We start from the raw sequence: 20738 nt of genomic DNA, 5'->3' as shown, positions 1-20738 counted from the left end.
TAAAGAGACAGTGGTCAGAATTGTAAAAATTGGCCTGGTCATTAACATGCAAACCACCCTCGGGGCTTAAGGGGTTAAAGTGACCAGTACATTATGTCCAGCTCATGGTTCTGGAGACCCGCAGCTATAAATTAGGCTGGCTCTCAGCGCTTCAGAAATGCCAAACTTGTGGATGCTATCTGTCGTTCAGGTAGAGAGTAAATGATGCGCACTCTGATTTAATAAGGATGCAGGCTGAACATGTTATCTGGAATATTTTGGCAACACGAATGGCCTGGCAGGGACTCCCTCTGTTATTTTGAATTGTCCCCAATATTATGTGCCAGTGTATTGACCCGGGGCTGGTGGTGTGCTACGCCAATGGGTAATTCGGTGGTCCGCGCTCGTTATGGAGCTCCAGCGCTGGTTGGCGTTCTATGTCGCCTGGGACAGCGCGCTTCCCCAGGCGACATAGAATGCCACCAGCGCTGGAGCACAAAATATTGGGGACAACTCAAAATAACAGAGGGAGTCCCTGCCTGGCCATTCGTGTTGCCAAAATGTTCCGGATAACATTGAACTGTTCTGGGGAAGGTCCTCTTTGGACCGAAAACGTTGAACAACAATTGGTTCTATGTCTGGATGCAAAATAAATAGAATCTTCTTCGCTTTCACAAATATTTGAGTGCCGAGTTATTCTGAACATTGGGTTAACTAGTGGGATAGTTTTATAGATCTGGTCGTTCCGGTCATGGTGATACAAAATATGTGTAATTTTATTGTTAATATATTTTTTCCATAAAAATATTTATTCATGGATTATATATATAGATAGATAGTAAAAAAACAGAACAGCACAACACTTTTACTTACCTTCAGGTGCAAGGCCCCAAGCAACCAGTCCACCGATTGCACCAAGTTCATCCGCCCCCCTTAGATTGGTAGCTGCCAGCCAGTGGGCGGAGACAAAAGGGCAGGGAGGCCAGGAAGTATGCAGAGCGAGTCCCCGCCCACTCCGTACAGGCCCGGCCAGAAGCGCTGCAAAGGGGGCGGAGTTACCGTGAGGAGGGCGGAGACGGCCGGGACCATGGGCGCTGTTGGGCCTACCGCGGCCAAAAGCCGGGGACTAAATTAGCGGCCGCGGTCAGTGATGACGGCCGCGACAGCAGGAAGCAGCGTAGCACATGCGGCGGTGACAGCCTGGGACTAAATTAGCGGCTGCGGTCAGTGATGACGGCCGCGTCAGCAGAAAACAGTGCAGCACATGCGGCGTTGACAGCCGCGGTTGGAAGGTGAGTAAATATCCATTGGTCGCGGCCCCTTTGCAGCGCTTCTGGCTGGGCCTGTACGGAGAGGGCGGGGACTCGCTCTGCATACTTCCTGGTCTCCCTGCCTTTTGTCTACGCCCACTGGCTGGCCGCGACCAATGAATATCCGAGACAGACAGACGGAAGTGACCCTTAGACAATTATATATCGGGTATTCTAGAATATGCATGTCCACGTAGTATATTGCACACCCACGTAGTATATAGCACAGGCAGGCCACGTAGTATATTGCCCAGAAGCGCTGCAAAGGGGGCGGAGTCACCGTGAGGAGGGCGGAGCCGGCTGGGACCATGGGCGCTGTTGGGCCTACCGCGGCCAAAAGCCGGGGACTAAATTAGCGTCTGGCCACGACCAATGAATATCCGTGACATACAGACGGAAGTGACCCTTAGACAATTATATATATATATATATATATATATATATATATATATATATATAATTTTTTATATATTTTACAATGCAAGGGCATCCTTATGCTATGCAAGCTGTCTACTCTGCACTGACAGTCAGACTTGCTTCATTATGCTCTGATCATGATCAAGCAACTTTGCTAGCTCTAGTGACCCGGATGTCGTCATGACGAAATCAGGTCACCATGGCAATGATCGGACCCTGCAATGACATCACGGGTGTCATGATTCTCAATGGCGAGAGAACATAGCCCAGCATATATGAGAACTAGCTCTTGGAAGATGGAAACTATACTGACCATGAACTAAACCTGCCGCACAACTAGAAGTGGCCGGGTAGCATGCCTACGTTTTTTATGCCTAGATGCCCAGCGCCAGCCGGAGAACTACCTAATCCTAGCAGAGGAAAAGACAGTCCTGGCTCACCTCTAGAGAAATTTCCCCAAAAGGCAGACAGAGGCCCCCACATATATTGGCGGTGATTTTAGATGAAATGACAAACGTAGTATGAAAATAGGTTTAGCAAAATCGAGGTCCGCTTACTAGATAGCGGGAAGACAGAAAGGGCACTTTCATGGTCAGCAGAAAAACCTATCAAAACACCATCCAGAAATTACTTTAAGACTCTAGCATTAACTCATAACACCAGAGTGGCAATTTCCGATCACAAGAGCTTTCCAGACACAGTAACGAAACAGCAGCTGTGAACAGGAACAAAATGCAAAAACACACAAGGACAAAAGTCCAACTTAGCTGGGAGTTGTCTGGTAGCAGGAACATGCACAGAAAGGCTTCTGATTACATTGTTGACCGGCATGAAACTGACAGAGGAGCAAGGTTATATAGCGACTCCCACATCCTGATAGGAGCAGGTGAACAGAGGGGATGATGCACACAAGTTAATTCCACAAGTGGCCACCGGGGGAGCCCAGAATCCAATTTCACAACACACGGGGTCTCCAGTCCAAGGGCAGAGAGGCTTTCTTGCCTCTGCCTGCTCCCACAATGCTGCGATCCAGTTCGATTGTAGCATTTAGTGGGTTAAAGTACCTGGAGCAGGGCTGCCACTAGAAATTTCGGGGCCCCATACTGGCAAAATTTTCGGGGCCCCCTTAAGACTCCGCCCAGGCTCCACCCCAGCCCCGCCTCCAACCCCCGAACTGTCCACAGCACCACCGCTGTCTCTTGGAAAAACTCTACTTCTCACCAATCACACATTAACAGCTCCCATCACCAGATCACACACATAGCCAGCAGATTTAGTTTTATTAATCTGCCACGATGACAAGGTAGACTCTTTTGGCCGGGCGCTATTCTACTCTAACTTATTAAACATTTGTTAAAATATGCAATACAATTTAGGTATATTTTTATTTATTTTAAAATTTTTCAAATGACCAATAATACCACATACAAGGGACAAATACCACAACACCATGACCAGACACCACATTATCACCACATAGTGACCTATAATACTATCTACAAGGAATAAATACTGCCACACCATGTGCAGACCACATATTACCACCACAGTGACTGAACAATATCGCATAAACGGGACAAATACCACCGCAGCATGTACACACCACATATTACCACCACATGGTGACCAACTACATACAAGGAACAAATACCAACACAACATGACCAGACCACATATTACCACCAGATGGTGACCGAATAATAGCACGTACAAGGAACAAATACCACCACACCATGACCAGACCACATATTACCACCACATAGTGACCATATAATAGCACATACAAGGACGTAATACCGCCACACCATGGCTGGACAACATATTACCACCACATTGTGACTGAATAGTACAATACTGATAATTAATAAAAAACAAATACTATCACCATAAGTGCAATTATACATAGGAGATCTGTACTTAGTATGCAGTGTCTGTGTACAGGTAATACAGTGGTCACCGGTGCCATTATACACAGGAGCTCTATATATAGTGTCAGTGTACAGGTAATACAGGGATCACCAGTGACATTATACACAGGAGCTCTATATATAGTGTCAGTGTACATGTAATACAGTGATCACTAGTGACATTATGCACAGGAGCTCTGTGTATAGTGTCAGTTTACAGGTAATACAGTGATCACCAGTGACATTATACACAGGAGCTCTGTATATAGTGTATAGTGTACAGATAATATAGTGATCACCAGTGACATTATACACAGGAGCTCTGTATATAGTGTATAGTGTACAGATAATATAGTGATCACCAGTGACATTATACACAGGAGCTCTGTATACAGTATACAGTGTATGGTGTCAGTGTACAGGTAACATACTGACTCACCAGTGACGTCTCTAGCTGAAGTCCTTCATCTTTGCGTTTCTTTTTAATCCAGCGCAGACTGCCATCACTTCTTTCAGCCAGGACTCCTCTCTGCATAAAATAACACAGTTATCTAGAGCACCGCTTCCAGAGCACATTCCCCACTTTTTCCCTTTCTTCTACACTACACATCTGAATACAGACATTCACCCACCATTAATATATAATTGGTTATTATGCAACCCACCATTCCAAATATAAATTATAATACGCCACTGAGCCCCTTCTAGCTATACATGGCCACTTTCCCCATTTAATATATAAATTAATTAGCACCTGTACTCTTTCCCCCAATTTATTTCCAGTCACTTTATCCTCAACGATCCCACTATGTACCTCCCGCTCTAACCGTAACTCTGATTCATTATAGTTACATGCCCCTTCTGTCATGTCAGCACAAGCATGCGATTTGTATACTTCTGACCACATTCCGACCAGACGAGCCCGGCCTCACTCAGTTCATTTTCTTTGAGTGAGGCCACACATGTCTAGTCAGCACGTGACCGCATGTATGTAAATCACCAGCACGAGAGAATCCTGACAGCGTGCAGGGCGCACTGTGAGAACTCAGAAGTCTGCAGTCACGAAGAATGACTGCAGACTCATTACCAACCTGGACATCCCCTTTAATGCTCCTAACATAAATAAAAACATGAGAGTTAGTCAGTATCACAAATAACATTTACATCCAGGTACCTTACAGATGACGTCGCCTCTGGAGCCGTTCTCCTTCTTTTCTTCATCTTGTCCAGACCCCATGATGAGTTTTCTCATCCACAGCTCGTCTCTGTAGACTTCCATCTTCTCCTCTCTTTTGCAGAAAATCTCCACATGACGCCAGTGGCGTAACTACAAAGTTATGGGCCCCGGTGCGAACTTCCAAATGGGGCCCCCCCCCTACCCCCCCCCTACCCCCCCACCTTCCCCCGCCCCCGCAACCCCCCCACCTTCCCCCGCCCCGCTTCCCCTAGATACGCCTCGGACTGTTGCAGGAATCTCCTGCACTGCAACATGGTGTTGGGTGCCAGCACAGCCCGCACAGTGGTATATCCAGCACAGCCCGCACAGTGGTATATCCAGCACAGCCCGCACAGTGGTATATCCAGCACAGCCCGCACAGTGGTATATCCAGCACAGACCGCACAGTGGTATATCCAGCACAGACCGCACAGTGGTATATCCAGCAGAGACCGCACAGTGGTATATACAGCACAGCCCGCACAGTGTTATATACAGCAGAGCCCGCACAGTGGTATATAGAGCACAGCCCGCACAGTGGTATATACAGCACAGCCCGCACAGTGTTATATACAGCAGAGCCCGCACAGTGGTATATAGAGCACAGCCCGCACAGTGTTATATACAGCAGAGCCCGCACAGTGGTATATACAGCAGAGCCCGCACAGGGATATATACAGCAGAGCCCGCACAGGGATATATACAGCACAGCCCCCACAGGGGTATATACAGCAGAGCCCGCACAGGGATATATACAGCACAGCCCCCACAGGGGTATATACAGCACAGCCCGCACAGGGGTATATAGAGCACAGCCCACATCTCATCTCATCCCCCCCCCCCGATAATGGCCCCACAGTCCGGTTAAATAGAAAAAAAAAAAAAAAACTCTCCTCACCTTTCCTTTTGCCCGCGCTGCTCCTGGCGGCTGCAGTCTGCCCAGGACACTGCAGGTGCGCGATGATATGACGTCATCGCGCACCCGCAGTGTACTGTCAGAGGCAGAGCGGGGAATGATGGGAGAGGAAGCGACAGGTGACGCTCTCTCCTCCCATCATTGCATTGAACTATACCGGTGTCATAGACGCCGGTATAGTTAAATGCGGCGGCGGCGGCGGCACTGGGGGGGTTCCGGGGGAGGAACAGTGCAGCGGCCCACTACTGGCATCGGCTCTTCTGGCATTTGCCAGAAGTGCCCGATGGCCAGCCTGGCCCTGCTCAGACCTGCCGGCCCGGGGCCCCTGACCTGCGGGGCCCGGTCGCAATGGCGACCGCTGCGACCGCGGTAGTTACGCCCCTGCATGACGCCCTTAAAGATACAAGTGTCATTAAAATGCTCCTGAATGAAAAATTGCCCCTCACTATATTGTCTGCATAAAATATGACCCCCACACTGTCCCACTTATGGTACACGCTCTTTACACGGACCTCCCCTTTCCATACCGGACCCCTCTTCACACTGTCCTCTCACACTGTGTCCCCCTATAGGTCCCAGTATTTATACTGTACTCTCTCATCACACTCCCCCTCCTTGGTATACTGTCCCCTCCTGGCTGTGCCCTCACACTGTCCCTCCATGCTACGCATGCACACACCCCAACACCCTCACTCCCCGTACTCTGTCCACATACTTTTTTCACATCGCTACTCATACTGTGTCCGCATACATTCCCCCGTTTGACCCCAAACTGTCTGCACCCATCCCCCCATACTGTTTCCTCATACGTGCCCCCCATCTCCCCCTTTGCTCTTCATTTCGTGTCCTCAGATCTCCCCCACACATTAAATCTCCCCCCACACATTCAATCCCCCATCTCCACTCCAATTCTCCTTACACACAATAAATCCCCCCTCCCTACTCACATTAAATCCCCCCCCACAATAAATCCCCCCATCTTTACTCACATTAAATCTCCCCCCACAATAAATTCCCCCCCACAATAAATCCCCACTCACATTAAATCTCCCCCCACAATAAATCCCCCCATCTCCACTCATATTAAATATCCCCCATCCAATAATATATCCCACCATCCCCACTCACAATAAATCCCCCCCACAATATATCCCCCCCATCCCCACTCACATTAAATCCCCCCCACAATATATCCTCCCCATTCCCACTCACAGTAAATTCCCCCCACAATATATCCCACCATCCCCACTCATATTAAATCCCCCCACAATATATCCCCCCCATTCCCACTCACAGTAAATCCCCCTCACAATATATCCCCCCCCATTCCCATTCACAGTAAATCCCCCCCCTGCACCTTCGGTGTCTTCAGCTCCACAGGAGCACTTACCGCCGATCTGCATCTCTCCTGCTCTGCCTCGGAGTCTGCTCTGCCGCGCAGGTGAGTGACGTCAGCAGCGTGATCACATGACCTGATCACATGACCTGATCACGCTGCTGGCGTCGCTCTGACCCGGCAGTCAGAGCTTCAATTGTACTCGCATCTCAGATGCAGTACAATTGAACACTGGGAGCCGGCGCGCCGCAGCTTCTCTGTGCCGGCTGTCAGCTTGACAGTCAGCACAGAGAACAGCTGACTCCCAGTGCGGGGGGAGGCAGAATGCAGCCGCCGGGGGAGACACTGCGGACCGCCGCTTTAGGCGGCCCGACTGCGCCCCCCTGCTGGCTGCGCCCGGGGAACATGCCCCGGCTGCCCCCCTAGATACGCCACTGCTTTACTTCATCATTTAGTCCCCTATCCCCCTTCACTTCATCTGCAGTCCCCCTTACTTTATCATTTGCAGCCCCCTATCATTTCATCATGTGCAGTACCCCCTCAAATACAATTCATCATCTGCAGTCTCCATCACTCCCACATCATCATTTGCAGTCCCCATCACTTGCAATCCCCATCACCATCACCTCATCATTTCCAGTCCCCATCACCCCCCATCATCATTTGCAGCCCCCTATCATTTCATCATGTGCAGTGCCCCCTCAAACACACTTCATCATCTGCAGCCCCCTATCATTTCATCATGCGCAGTGCCCCCTCAAGCACACTTCATCATCTGCAGCCCCCTATCATTTCATCATGTACAGCCCCCTATCATTTCATCATGTGCAGTATACCCTCAAACACACTTCATCATCTGCAGTCTCACTCCCCCCCACCTCACCCACTTAAAAAAACAAAAATAAAAATGTTTTTTATACTTACCTCAGTCGTTCCGGGGCGTCTAGTGTTTCCAGCAGTGAAGCAGCAGCTAGAATGGATGGGCTGCTGAGAGGACCTGACAGGAGCCCCTACATTCTAGCACATTCATCACTGAGATTGCTAGAATGGATGGGCTGTAGTCAGGACCTGCAGGGAGCCCATACATTCTAGCTACAGCCGAGCAGGAGCTGCGCAGCCGACTAGGTAAAACGGCTGTGCACAGCTCCAAGAAAGCTCCCGGGCCCCAGCGCTTACTTGTGCGCCGCAGTGCACAGTATTTTAGTGCACTATGGTGTCCGATCAGTAGAAGCACAACAGTGGGGCCCCGGATCTGCGGGCCCCTCTGTGTACTGCTGCTGACCGGGCCCCATACAGCAGTAACGGCTGTAATGCCCTGATTGCGGCCCTGACCGGGAGCGGTGTGGGATCACTCCTGGCACCGAGTGCCGGGTGTCAATTGTCAGAATCAGCTGACACCCGGCGGCCATCACGCGCGTACAGCTTCTGTGCGTGCAAAATTGCCTAGATGTGCTGGTCAAGAAGTACCAGGTCTTAGGGATGTATGGATACTTCTAAGGTCGGAAAGGGGTTAATAATGTCCCTTCATGTGGCCACATTACATTAATAATGTCCCTCTATGTGGCCACCTTACATTAATAATATCCTCCTATGTGGCCATCATCATATCTTAGAAATAATAATATTAATAATAATTGTATTTATATAGCACCAACATATTCCACATCACAATGCAAAGTAAAATGTAGCTCAGGAGCGAGGGTCCTGATCACAAGCTATAATCTTTAAGGAAATAAGGGACATGGTCTGGCCATCAGTATAATACGTAGGGGTTATGATATAAAGCTGCATGATCAGGTCACGAGCCAGGATCTGTGTAAGCGCAATTACCGTGTGCTATTGGGAGCACGGACAATGTGGGGACAGTGAGTAGGAGGGAGCGGATTGTGAGGAGAATTTAGGAAGAGGGAAAAGCTTAGAAGTAGATTAGTGAAGTGAGCAGATTGGCCTGTCTAAAAAGATGTGTTTTTGAAGCACTCTTAAAAATGTGGGGGCTAGGTATCAATCTGATTGACCAGGGTAGTGCATTCCAGAAAACTGGCGCAGCATAAGAGAAGTCATTGAGACAAAAGTGGAATGGTCCTGCATATGACCTCTTTACATTAATAATGTCCCTCTATGTGCCCCCCCATACATTAATAACATCTCCCCATGTGGAACTTGTACATTAGTAATGTCCTCTATTTACCGATAATGTGTTCCTATGTGGCCGCAATTTTTTTTTATAATTTCCTATGAGGACACATACATGACAAGCACATTCTGTATTCTCCGCAACCAGGAGTGGAAGAGGGGGGCCCGTCGGGGCCAGCATTATTTTCAACCGTAGCTGCATATACGGACACACCCCCATGTGAAAACTATTGCAGAAATATTGCCCTGTATTTACTCTACAGCATTTAAAGAATCAAAGCTCCATTGCGCTTACTTTGCAGGCAGCGCAATGGTGACACCGTTGTACTGCCTGCGATGTGATGCCAGTGTACTTTGCAACTAAGGGACTTCAATAGGTTTGCAGCTGTAGAGTAAGTGCGGGGCATGGAGCAACCCGGGTGAACGGGAAATAAGAAAGCCGCTTGTAGTGGGAAAAGCTAAGAGATTTGGTTGCTTTTTTACGTGTTAGTGTGATGATACTGTGGTGGCAAAACGCAGTGGTAGAATAGGGTTAGTACTTATAGATGGGACCACATAGGGGTCAGTATGTGCTTTGTGGCCCGCAATAGTGATGTTCCCTTATGTGTCCCTCATACATATGCTTATAAATGCTTTGTGCCCAAATATAATACAAATGCCTCCACAATGGCAGCCATACGGTGATATTGTCTAAATATTATGTCCCCATAACATAGTAAATAGCACAACCAGGTAGTCACTTAGTTACACTACTCCAGGTAAGCCCAGCCAGTGGTGCAGTGGGTACACACCCAACGCTGTCATAAAACTCTAATTTTCCAATGACAGCCTAAGTCATGACTTGTTTTTTGTGGGATGTGTGGAATGTTTTATTGGTATAATTTTTGGCTACATAACATTTTTGGTGTTGGAGTGCTGCCTTTATCTTTTTGGATGTATATTGAGGCTTGGCTTTGCCTGGGAGGCTGTCATCCGCTACATTTTGTAGCTTGTGCTGCACCTATATTTATGTATGTAACTTCATTGGGGGCTTTTTTCAATATTTCAGAGACAGAGTGTAAAAGGCATACAACATCATGCTCTACTGGTTCCTGCTCTGAGGTCTACTATTAGATTGTGAATAACTGTTTGTCTTTGGGAATAACTGAATTTTGCTACATAATTAGCAATTTCTATGAACATTTTATATAGAAATGTTGTAAAGATATTTTTAAAGAGATTTTATTAAAAAAAAAATAATTGTTTTTATTTCTTGGCAGATGACTGTGACAGGAGATCAGAGGAACATCTGACATCTTCAATTTTTAAATCAAACAAACTTGATATCACACAGGATACAAATCAAGTATATCCCATTATTCCAGACATGCCATCATCCCTTCACAGCAAAGATCTCTCATCTGATCCTAGTGAACAGGTCCTATCTTCTCATTCATCACAGACTATTCAGAAAAATAAAAGTCACAAAAGACACATTATAAATCAAATTGCTCATACAGCTGAGAAGAGATTTACATGTTCAGAATATGGAAAAGATGTTTCCCTTAAAACGTCTTTTGTTACACATAAAAGAAACCACACGCAGGAGAAAAGATTTTCTTGTTCAGAGTGTGGGAGATATTTTAACCAGAAATCAGAGCTTGTTAGGCATGAGAAAACTCACACAGGGGTGAAGCCACATTCATGTTCAGAATGTGGGAAATGTTTTGCAGAAAAATCATATCTTGTTATACATCAGAGAATTCACACAGGGGAGAAGCCATTTTCCTGTTCAGAATGTGGGAAAAGTTTTACAGATAAATCAGATCTTGCAAAACATAGGAGAATTCACACAGGGGAGAAGCCGTTTACATGTTCAGAATGTGGGAAATGTTTTATAAGCAAATCACCTCTTCTTATACATCAAAGAACTCATACAGGGGAGAAGCCATTTTCCTGTTCAGAATGTGGAAAATGTTTTACAACTAAATCATATCTTGTGAAACATGGGAGAATTCACACAGTGGAGAAGCCATTTTCATGTTCTGAATGTGGAAAAAGTTTTGCAGATAAGTCAGGTCTTATTTTACATCAGACAAGCCACACATGCAAGAAGATTTTTTCATGTTTAGATTGTGGAAAATGTTTTAATCAGAAAACATATCTTGTTAGACACCTGAGAACTCACACAGGGGAGAAACCATTTTGTTGTTCAGAATGTGGATATTGTTTTGCATACAAATCAAATCTTGTTAGACATCAAAGAATTCACAAAGGGTAAAAGCCATTTTTCTGTTCAGAATGTGGTTAATGTTTTACAGAGAAATCAGTTCTTGTGAGACATCAAATAAATCACACAGGGAAGAAGCCATTTTCCTGTTCAGAATGTGAAAAGGTTTTACAGAAAAATAAATCAGATTTAGTGAAACAGTAGAATTCACAAGAGAGAAGCCATATTCCTTGCATCCATTTTTTTGGTTGTGCTGCCAATTTTTCTTTAATTATTATTAGTATTTCCTGGCTAGATGTGCTCCTTCTGCACCTGTTTGGTTTCATATATTTCTGTTTTGACCCCGGCTTTTTTCTGACAATTCTTACGGAACCTGATTTTGCCTTTATGTGACCTCCTGGCTCTCACCCTGCTTGACAACCATTCCTACCTCTGGACATCAGGCTTACAAAACCAAAATAAATTATTGAAGGGTATATTAATTAGATTACCACAAAGAGAAAAAAACCCTATAAAAAATATATTTATTAAATTCTCAATTAAAATTAGTTTTTCAATAATACCAATTACCAACACCAAAAAACGAGCTAGGTGATAAGGCTGATGGGTAAGGATCCAAAAATGCCAAGAAACTCTGATGGTACCACATTCCTAACAAAACCCTAATAGGCTCCTAGAAAAAAACTGAACCTTCCTGGCAGTGGAGGATGGCATCCTAAAGTCAATATGGCGCCCCCACTCCGCGTCGGCTGTCCCTCCTGACCCTATAATGCCCTATCAGCTACCCAAGCCCAAACCCAACACCATACACACGGAACACTTGATCTATCTGAAAGGTCTATCTCGTAGAAAACCTCACTAATAGAGGTGAAAAATGAAAGCTAATTGGTACAGACTATTCCTGGCTCTGTCTTTAATTTAGGCAATCGGCCTGAATGACTATCAGGAGTATCAACAGCGAGTGTATGCCTCTTAGAGTACCCAAGCATCCACTAATAATGTATTAATAAAATTTCAATTGGCTCAGGTAATAACTCTCAACAATCAAGCTACACATAACTGGCATGCTAAACAGATGTAATATTTCCTGCATTACATTATTTTCTCATAATCACAGCACAGCCCAGTGCCCTAGTATAAGTGTTATGATTCATATTGCAGTAAACAAGGATGCTGAATAAACCATAGTAGGTCACTTTTCTGGATAACATAGAATCATTTGTCCCAATGTCCTCACAGCATACTGAATAGATGGGTATCATACTCACAACACCGCCCAGTGCCATACTGTAAGTGTCATCATTTATATTGCAGTAAAATCGCATGCTCAGTAAACCATAGTAGGTCACTTATCTGGATAACATAGTCATTTGTCCCAATGTCCTTGTCCCTACGCATTTCGCCCCCTCCTGTAAGGGCTCATCAGGGGACCATAGATAGGAGCACGCCGTAGTGGTATAGAAAATAGATGTGGATGAGTAGGGAGATATCGCGTTCTACTTAAAAACACGGTTACCGTAATCAATCTAGCTCCTGCTCAATTCGTTTTAACTTATTTTGTTTTAGGAAGCTTGGTTAGGCACACTGCCCCGTTACAGTTTCGGGCATTGGTGCGTATATTCACTTCAATGTGATCTGCTCACCTGGTCCATCAGGTGACACACACGCCAGCTTCTACTCCAAACCTCCTTCTGCGTCCCGGGCATGAGCTTCCGCTAGTGCGCCCGGCACCTCCTCCTCGAGGAACGCAGATGCGTCTCACAGCCGTGGACATGCGCAATGGCATCGTACTCGGCCGGACGCATTCAGGGCTGATGTACTATGCGCATTATGGCCCTGTCTGTTACGGAACCACCGCAATCTTGCTTAATACACCTCCATACTTTCTATCTCTTTATTTACCAATTTCCAGAGCAGGAATATCCACATCAAATGCTCACAGATAAGTAATCTTGCAATTCTTGTTGTGGGAAAACGGGGATATTAGCCCAGAAACAAAAATACCCTCATAAACTAAATGATGTAGGTAATGTGCAGAACTTCAAATTAGACTGCAACCTAAACAGAAACTACAAATTAGTTACAATTGGACCAAAAGGGTAATCCATCACACAGTACATAACACGAATAGGCTTTAGATGAAGCATGTATAGGTAAGTTGTTCATTTATGCCTTCAGGGCTCATGCTTTCCATCCAGAAGATCCACCTAGACTCTCGCCGAAGAATTTTATTGTCCCAATCCCCGTCTAATTGGGGGATTAACTACCTCGATAATTTTAAAGGAGATGCTATCCAAATTCCCATCATGTACAGAATTAACGTGTCTTGCTAATGGAGTGTCTCTGTTCTTTCTAATATCTCCTAGATGTTCCCCTATTCTCACACGTAATTGCCGTTTTGTTTTCCCCACATAATCCATGGGGCAGGAGCATGTACATAGATAGACTACACCCTCTGTTTTACAGTTCGCAAAACACTTGTTCTTATACATACGTTTCGTTAGTGAACTTTGGAATGTATTGGAGGGTGAAATACACTTGCAAAAGCTGCAATGACCACATCTGAACGTGCCCAGAGCCCTATTAGTTAGCCACGTCTCTGCTTTCTTAGGGGGATTATAGTGGCTACTTACTACTCTGTCCTTGATGGACTTCCCCTTCCTATAGGTTACCGAAGGATAGGGGGAAATCCATTTAGCTAAGTCAGGATCAGTTCTCAAAATTCCACAATGTTTTCTGAGAATCCCCATAATTCTTGTTTGCTGATCATCAAATGTTCCTATTAATCTTGTTTTAGGTTCTTCATTACTCCTCAACCGTGGGTTAAGCAATGTGGCTCTGTCAGTCATTCGGGCTTTATTGCAAGCTTATTGCAAGATAGACCATTCAGATAGATCAAGTGTTCCGTGTGTATGGTGTTGGGTTTGGGCTTGGGTAGCTGATAGGGCATTATAGGGTCAGGAGGGACAGCCAGCACAGAGTGGGGGCGCCATATCGACTTTAGGGAGCCAACCTCCACTGCCAGGAAGGTTCAGTTTTTTTCTAGGAGCCTATTAGGGTTTTGTTAGGAATGTGGTACCCTCATTAGTTTCTTGGCAGTTTTGGATCCTTACCTATCAGCCTTATCACCTAGCTCGTTTTTTGGTGTTGGTAATTGGTATTATTGAAAAACTAATTTTAATTGAGAATTTAATAAAGATATTTTTTATGGTTTTTTTCTCTTTGTCAGGCTTACCATGGTAGCATTCCACTGGCTTTTATTGTAAAACCAGATCTCTGTACAGGGGTTAAACAGTATTGGGATTTCTCTGGAGCTAGCCAGAGTGGCTTGTGCCAAGTCTGTTCGAGGCAGCCTTTTGAGCCTGTGGCCTCAGGCAGATGTTTCATAAATATAAAGATATAGAATATTTTGATATACCAATTTTCTGATATTTATTTAGAGGAAACTTACCAACAATTGAAATAACTAAAAACCTGTCTAAACACTATTGCAAATTATAAAGTTACAGAAATTGCACTAAAAAATCATTGTCTCTTGTATTTCTGCATTGGATCATCTTTTACAATTCCAACAGTAATCTGCAAGCATTGATAGATTCCATTTTCCTTGATATATTGTCTCCATAGCCGCAATTTCTTTGAAATCTCTGTGTGCTCGTCGCTCACTGCTCTGCTATTTGGTGGAGAAAAGTCTAGATGCGAGCGTAAGAAATGAATCTTTAAGGACATGTTACAGCCAAGATCCTTATATGTTTTAAGGATATTTTCCACCAACTCTTCATAGTTATCTGCTTTTGAGTTGTTTTTTTTTAAATAGTTACCACTAATGTGAGTGCTAGCCATGCCACTTTTCCTTGAACTGCACAAAAACTCCTCATCTTGAAAACTGAATTTATCAATGAGGTACTTGAATGCTTTTACATTTTTATCCATTGTCTTTACAAAGTTCTTCATTGGGCCTAACTTAATATGCAACTGTGGTAACTAAATATAATGAGGGTCAACAACAGGACATTTTTACTCCCTGGCTGAAGTGAATGTTAAAGAGGCGAATCTCTTTTATTGTGAACTGCACAACCAACTGGAATTGAAAGTAGCTGTTACGGCAACAGAGCGGAGCCAGAAGACCACAGCGTCTGGTGGCTCCTACTCTGCCACTGAGAAGAAGCACTTCTCCAGTATATTAAACATATTTCTTTCTTTCAGCAGAACACGGGTTAATCGGCCATGTTGGAAATTCCTGCATTCAGCTGTGCTCGGTTAGCCACTCCTTTCCCCTATAAAATCTGGGCTCAATTACCAAGTCCTTGTCTAAGTTAGCAATTGTTGCAAGACATAGGAGTGGGAGAAGTTGGTTTTGTGAAGGAGTGCTGGAGGAGTTTATTAAGGCTAGTTTCACATTTGCGTTTAAAAACGCAGCATTTAAAACGCAAACGCAGGTGGTGAAAAAAACGCATGTAAACGCGTGCAAACGCTGCGTTTTTTAGACGCATGCGTTTTCTCATGCGGTAAAAAAACCGCGGCGTTTTGACGCGTTTACATGCGTTTTTTCCTGCATTCGCGTTTTTGAAACGCATGCTGAGAAGTGTGTGACAGCTGCCAATCATCAAAATCATCTAGAAAACCCACTATAAATAGAAATAGCTAGGGGTTGGGGTTAGGGTTAGGGTTTGGATCCCTTTATCACCTTGATGGTTAGGGTTAGGGTTTGGATCCCTTTATCACCTTGATGGTTAGGGTCAGGGTTAGGGTTTGGATCCCTTTATCACCTTGATGGTTAGGGTTAGGGTTTGGATCCCTTTACCACCTTGATGGTTAGGGTTAGGGTTTGGATACCTTTATCACCTTGATGGTTAGGGTTTGGATCCCTTTATCACCTTGATGGTTAGGGTTAGGGTTTGGATCCCTTTATCACCTTGATGGTTAGGGTTAGGCTTAGGGTTAGGGTTTGGATCCCTTTATCACCTTGATGGTTAGGGTTTGGATCCCTTTATCACCTTGATGGTTAGGGTTAGGGTTTGGATCCCTTTATCACCTTGATGGTGGGGGGTGGCTTATCAGTGTGTATTCTTGTTTTTTTCTATTGAAACACATGCGATTAAAACGCAACCAAACGCATGTGCTTAAAAAACGCATGCGTTTACATAGACAGCAATACGTTTTTTGCGGCAAAAAAAGCCTCTAGAAATTACTACATGTTGCATTTCTGCAACAAAACGCAAGCATAGAAAAGACGCATGCGTTTTTAATGTTAAATATAGGCAAAAAAACGCATGCGTTTTTTTGCGCTAAAACGCAGCGGCAAAAAACGCAAATGTGAAACCAGCCTTAAGCGACTGTTGCCTGGTTTGTACGCTTGGAAATTCCTCATACTTTCCTGTTTCGCTTTCTTTCCCTCCCTACACCCCCTGGTGAATACCTCTGTTTTATGTGAGTGTATATCTTGTGTGTGAGAGTTTTCAGTTTATCATTGCCTGTGTTACCCTGTCTGTCTGGTTGGTGTACTGCGGTGCACTGTAGCGTCCCATCTACCCTGGGTGGGGGAAGGGGACAGACGAAGGGCTAATCTAGGAGATAGGGCAAGGGCAGAGGTCCCCGGCATCTTCACCATCTGAAGTATCCCAGGGAAAAGAGCTAGGGCGCCCCCTAGTGTTAGGGCCTGGAAAGGTGCCCCAGGTCACTCGCCAGTCGAATTGTGACAGTAGCACATTGACATTATGAAGCAAGACGACTTTTAGGCTTGTTCGTGTGAAATAGTAACATAGTTAGCAAGGCTGAAAAAGACATTTGTCTATCCAGTTCAGCCTATATTCCGTCAATTCCTCTCGAGTATGTTAGTTGTTTTCAGAGCTTTCGTTAAACTGTTGTTGCGTGCCACAAAATCGCCATCCATGAAGAGGTATTGGACAAAATCTTTCACAGTTTTGCAGCACAGAAATCCGAACATTGCCCACTAGGAAATTCCACTACTGTAGCCTGGAACCTAAGAGCACAACCTTGCTCTTGGGTAGATACAAATCTCCAACAAGATTGTTCTGTTCACTTTGTGTTATAATGTGTGGTTCAGTTGAGGTTGCTGACAGAAAGTCTGGGTCATGAGAGGAAGATACTTCATGACACCAAGCAACCTCTTTTTCCTCACTTGACAAGATTTAAAAGGTTTCTGGTGCTTGGAACCAGCAGTTCTTCTGTATGTGTTACTGGCCGTATTGCAGATGGAATGTTTGAATGCTGAAAAGTCAGCTTCTTCCTTGAAACTACTATTCTAATGGAAGGACACCATGCAGAAATAGCAATTGGTAGTGTGATCGGTTGGCTCTCTCCAGATCATTAGGACTGCAAAAAGCACTGATTGCCTCTTCCCATGCAACCAGTGGGGAAGATGTGATGCACATCTATTGCAGCAGATATGTGGAGCCCAACTCTTGACTTGATCTCTTATTCTGCAGCTAAACTGCTAGGTTTTCTTCACATGGTAGTCAAGTTTTGACTTTCTGACACAAAAGTGACTTATCCACATATGTAGCAAAAACCATCGGCTTTGTTAATGCAAAAACGAGGCACATCTGAAAAACATACAGAGACATATCAATATGCAAAAAACTAAGCTGACAAACCCTAAAACTGCATAAGTTACACAAAGAGCATTTATAAAAGTAGGTGGTGCAACTGTAAATATAATTACCGTATATACTCGAGTATAAGCTGAGATTTTCAGCCCAAAAAAAATGGTCTGAAAGTGCCCCTCTCGGCTTATACTCGAGTCACGGTCGGCGGGTGAGGGAGAGCGATGACTGTCAAATACTCACCTGCTCCTGATGCGATTTCCTGCATGTTCCACGGTCTTCAGGCACGGCAAATTCTTCCCCTGTTCAGCGGTCACTGGTACCGCTCATTAAAGTAATGAATATTGACTCCACTCCCATAGGGGTGGTGCCGCATATTCATTACTGTAATGAGCGGTATGTGACCGCTCACTACAGGAAGAAGCTGCCGCGCCCGGAGACCGTGGGACATGCAGGGACCGCGTCAGGAGCGCCGGGAGCAGGTGAGTATGTCATATTCACCTTTCCGCGTTCCACCGACGCTCTGTCTTCCGCAGTGACTGTTCAGGTCAGAGGGCGCGATGACGTATTAGTGTGCGACGCCCTCTGCCTGAACAGTTACTGTGGAGAGATGGGACGCTGAGGAGCAGCGACAAGAGGTATGTCATTTTTTTTTTTTTTTTAGTGCAGCAGCAGCATTACATATGGCGCAATGTTATATGGAGCATCTATGGGGCCATAATGAACTGCATGGAGCATTATATCCCCTTTCTGACCTCGGACGGGATAGTACGTCCAAGGTCAGATACCCCGCTTTGATGCAGGGCTCCGGCGGTGAGCCCGCATCAAAGCCGGGGCATGTCAGCTGTTTTGAACATTATATGGGGCATATTTGTATATTGGTCATCTATGGGGCCATAAAGAACTGTATGGAGCATTATATGGGGCATATTTGTATATGGAGCATCTTATGGGGCCCATCATGAACTGTATGGCGCATTATATGGGGCTCCTGATTCAATATGGATATTCAAAAACACTTAACCTACTGATGTCTCAATTAATTTTACTTTTATTGGTACCTATTTTTATTTTTGACATTTACCGGTAGCTGCTGCATTTTCCACCCTAGGCTTATACTCATGTCAATAAGTTTTCCCAGTTTTTTTGTTGCAAAATTAGGGGGGTCGGCTTATACTCGAGTATATACAGTACGTCATCTGAGCTGAGTTGGAGTATTTTGATTGGTCACCCTAAGATGGTAGAATACTGAGGCTCAATAGACTAAACAGATGTAACAGAAAAGCTACTGACAATGCAATAATGATGAAGAAATAATAAAGATGCAATGCTTCTATAAGCCTGAATGAAAGGTGTCATAAGTAATTACACCCTCCTCTGGATCTTGAAAATTAGAGCCAATTAGAAAATGTAAGCATCGTATTTGTTTTCAGCACAAAAAAATAGTCAGATTTAACTTGTCTTTGTCTCTGAACCAATTTGGCTGAAGATCAGAGTTATCGGATCGCACTCACTCATTCAAGTCTAGGGGTCCTTGAAATAACTGGGCTCTGACTTCATGGACTGACAGAATGGAGAATATTTTTATTTTCCATATCCAAGAAAAATGGATCCAACTCTGATCACAGTGTAATTACCATAATCCGACCGGGTTTTCTCACATGTGGAGAATAAGGTTGTGTGACCACCTCGCCTAAAAGTGATAAAAGTATATACACTGGATTAGAACTAATTTACTACTTACAGTAAGCAGAGAAAACACAGTTACAGAAAAGTAAGAGAACGGCAGAAACTTCTACCAAGATGCTGCAAATCTATAAGAGAGCACTGGAACTGAGCTCAGGGCAGAGAAATGAAGATGTAGGGGGAAACACGATAATATACCCACCCGGCTCTGCTTCATACACATACGGCTCCGCTCCATCCACCTCGTACACACACGGCTCCGCTCCATCCACCTCGTACACACGGCTCCACTCTGTACACCTCGTACACACACGGCTCCACTCTGTACACCTCGTACACACACGGCTCCACTCTGTACACCTCGTACACACACGGCTCCACTCTGTACACCTCGTACACACACGGCTCCGCTCCGTACACCTCGTACACACACGGCTCCGCTCCGTACACCTCGTACACACACGGCTCCACTCCGTACACCTCGTACACACACGGCTCCGCTCCATCCACCTCGTACACACACGGCTCCGCTCCGTACACCTCATACACACACGGCTCCGCTCCATCCACCTCGTACACACACGGCTCCGCTCCATCCACCTCGTACACACGGCTCCACTCTGTACACCTCGTACACACACGGCTCCACTCTGTACACCTCGTACACACACGGCTCCACTCTGTACACCTCGTACACACACGGCTCCACTCTGTACACCTCGTACACACACGGCTCCACTCCGTACACCTCGTACACACACGGCTCCGCTCCGTACACCTCGTACACACACGGCTCCACTCCGTACACCTCGTACACACACGGCTCCGCTCCATCCACCTCGTACACACACGGCTCCGCTCCGTACACCTCATACACACACGGCTCCGCTCCATCCACCTCGTACACACACGGCTCCGCTCCGTACACCTCGTACACACGGCTCCGCTCCGTACACCCACGGCTCCGCTCCGTACACCTCGTACACACACGGCTCCGCTCCGTACACCTCGTACACACGGCTCCGCTCCGTACACCCACGGCTCCGCTCCGTACACCTCGTAC

The 20738-nt window shown here is 45.5% G+C and overlaps 1 protein-coding gene and 1 pseudogene across 2 annotated transcripts in view; both read left to right on the top strand.

The window, feature by feature from the left end:
* LOC143766249 (uncharacterized) overlaps positions 1-12038 on the top strand; it is a 43933-nt pseudogene extending 31895 nt beyond the window's left edge. The window contains exon 8 of the transcript XR_013213552.1: positions 10474-12038. The product of XR_013213552.1 is annotated as an uncharacterized LOC143766249 (transcript). The remainder of the gene's footprint in view (positions 1-10473) is intronic.
* LOC143768189 (uncharacterized) overlaps positions 1-20738 on the top strand; it is a 207945-nt gene that overhangs the window by 91102 nt on the left and 96105 nt on the right. The gene's annotated exons all lie outside the window — the stretch shown is intronic.

Source organism: Ranitomeya variabilis, chromosome 4 (genome assembly GCF_051348905.1).
Source record: "Ranitomeya variabilis isolate aRanVar5 chromosome 4, aRanVar5.hap1, whole genome shotgun sequence".
Classification (NCBI taxonomy): Eukaryota; Metazoa; Chordata; class Amphibia; order Anura; family Dendrobatidae; genus Ranitomeya; species Ranitomeya variabilis.
Note: the sequence above shows the minus strand (reverse complement) of the source record. Positions and strands in the feature narration are given on the sequence as shown.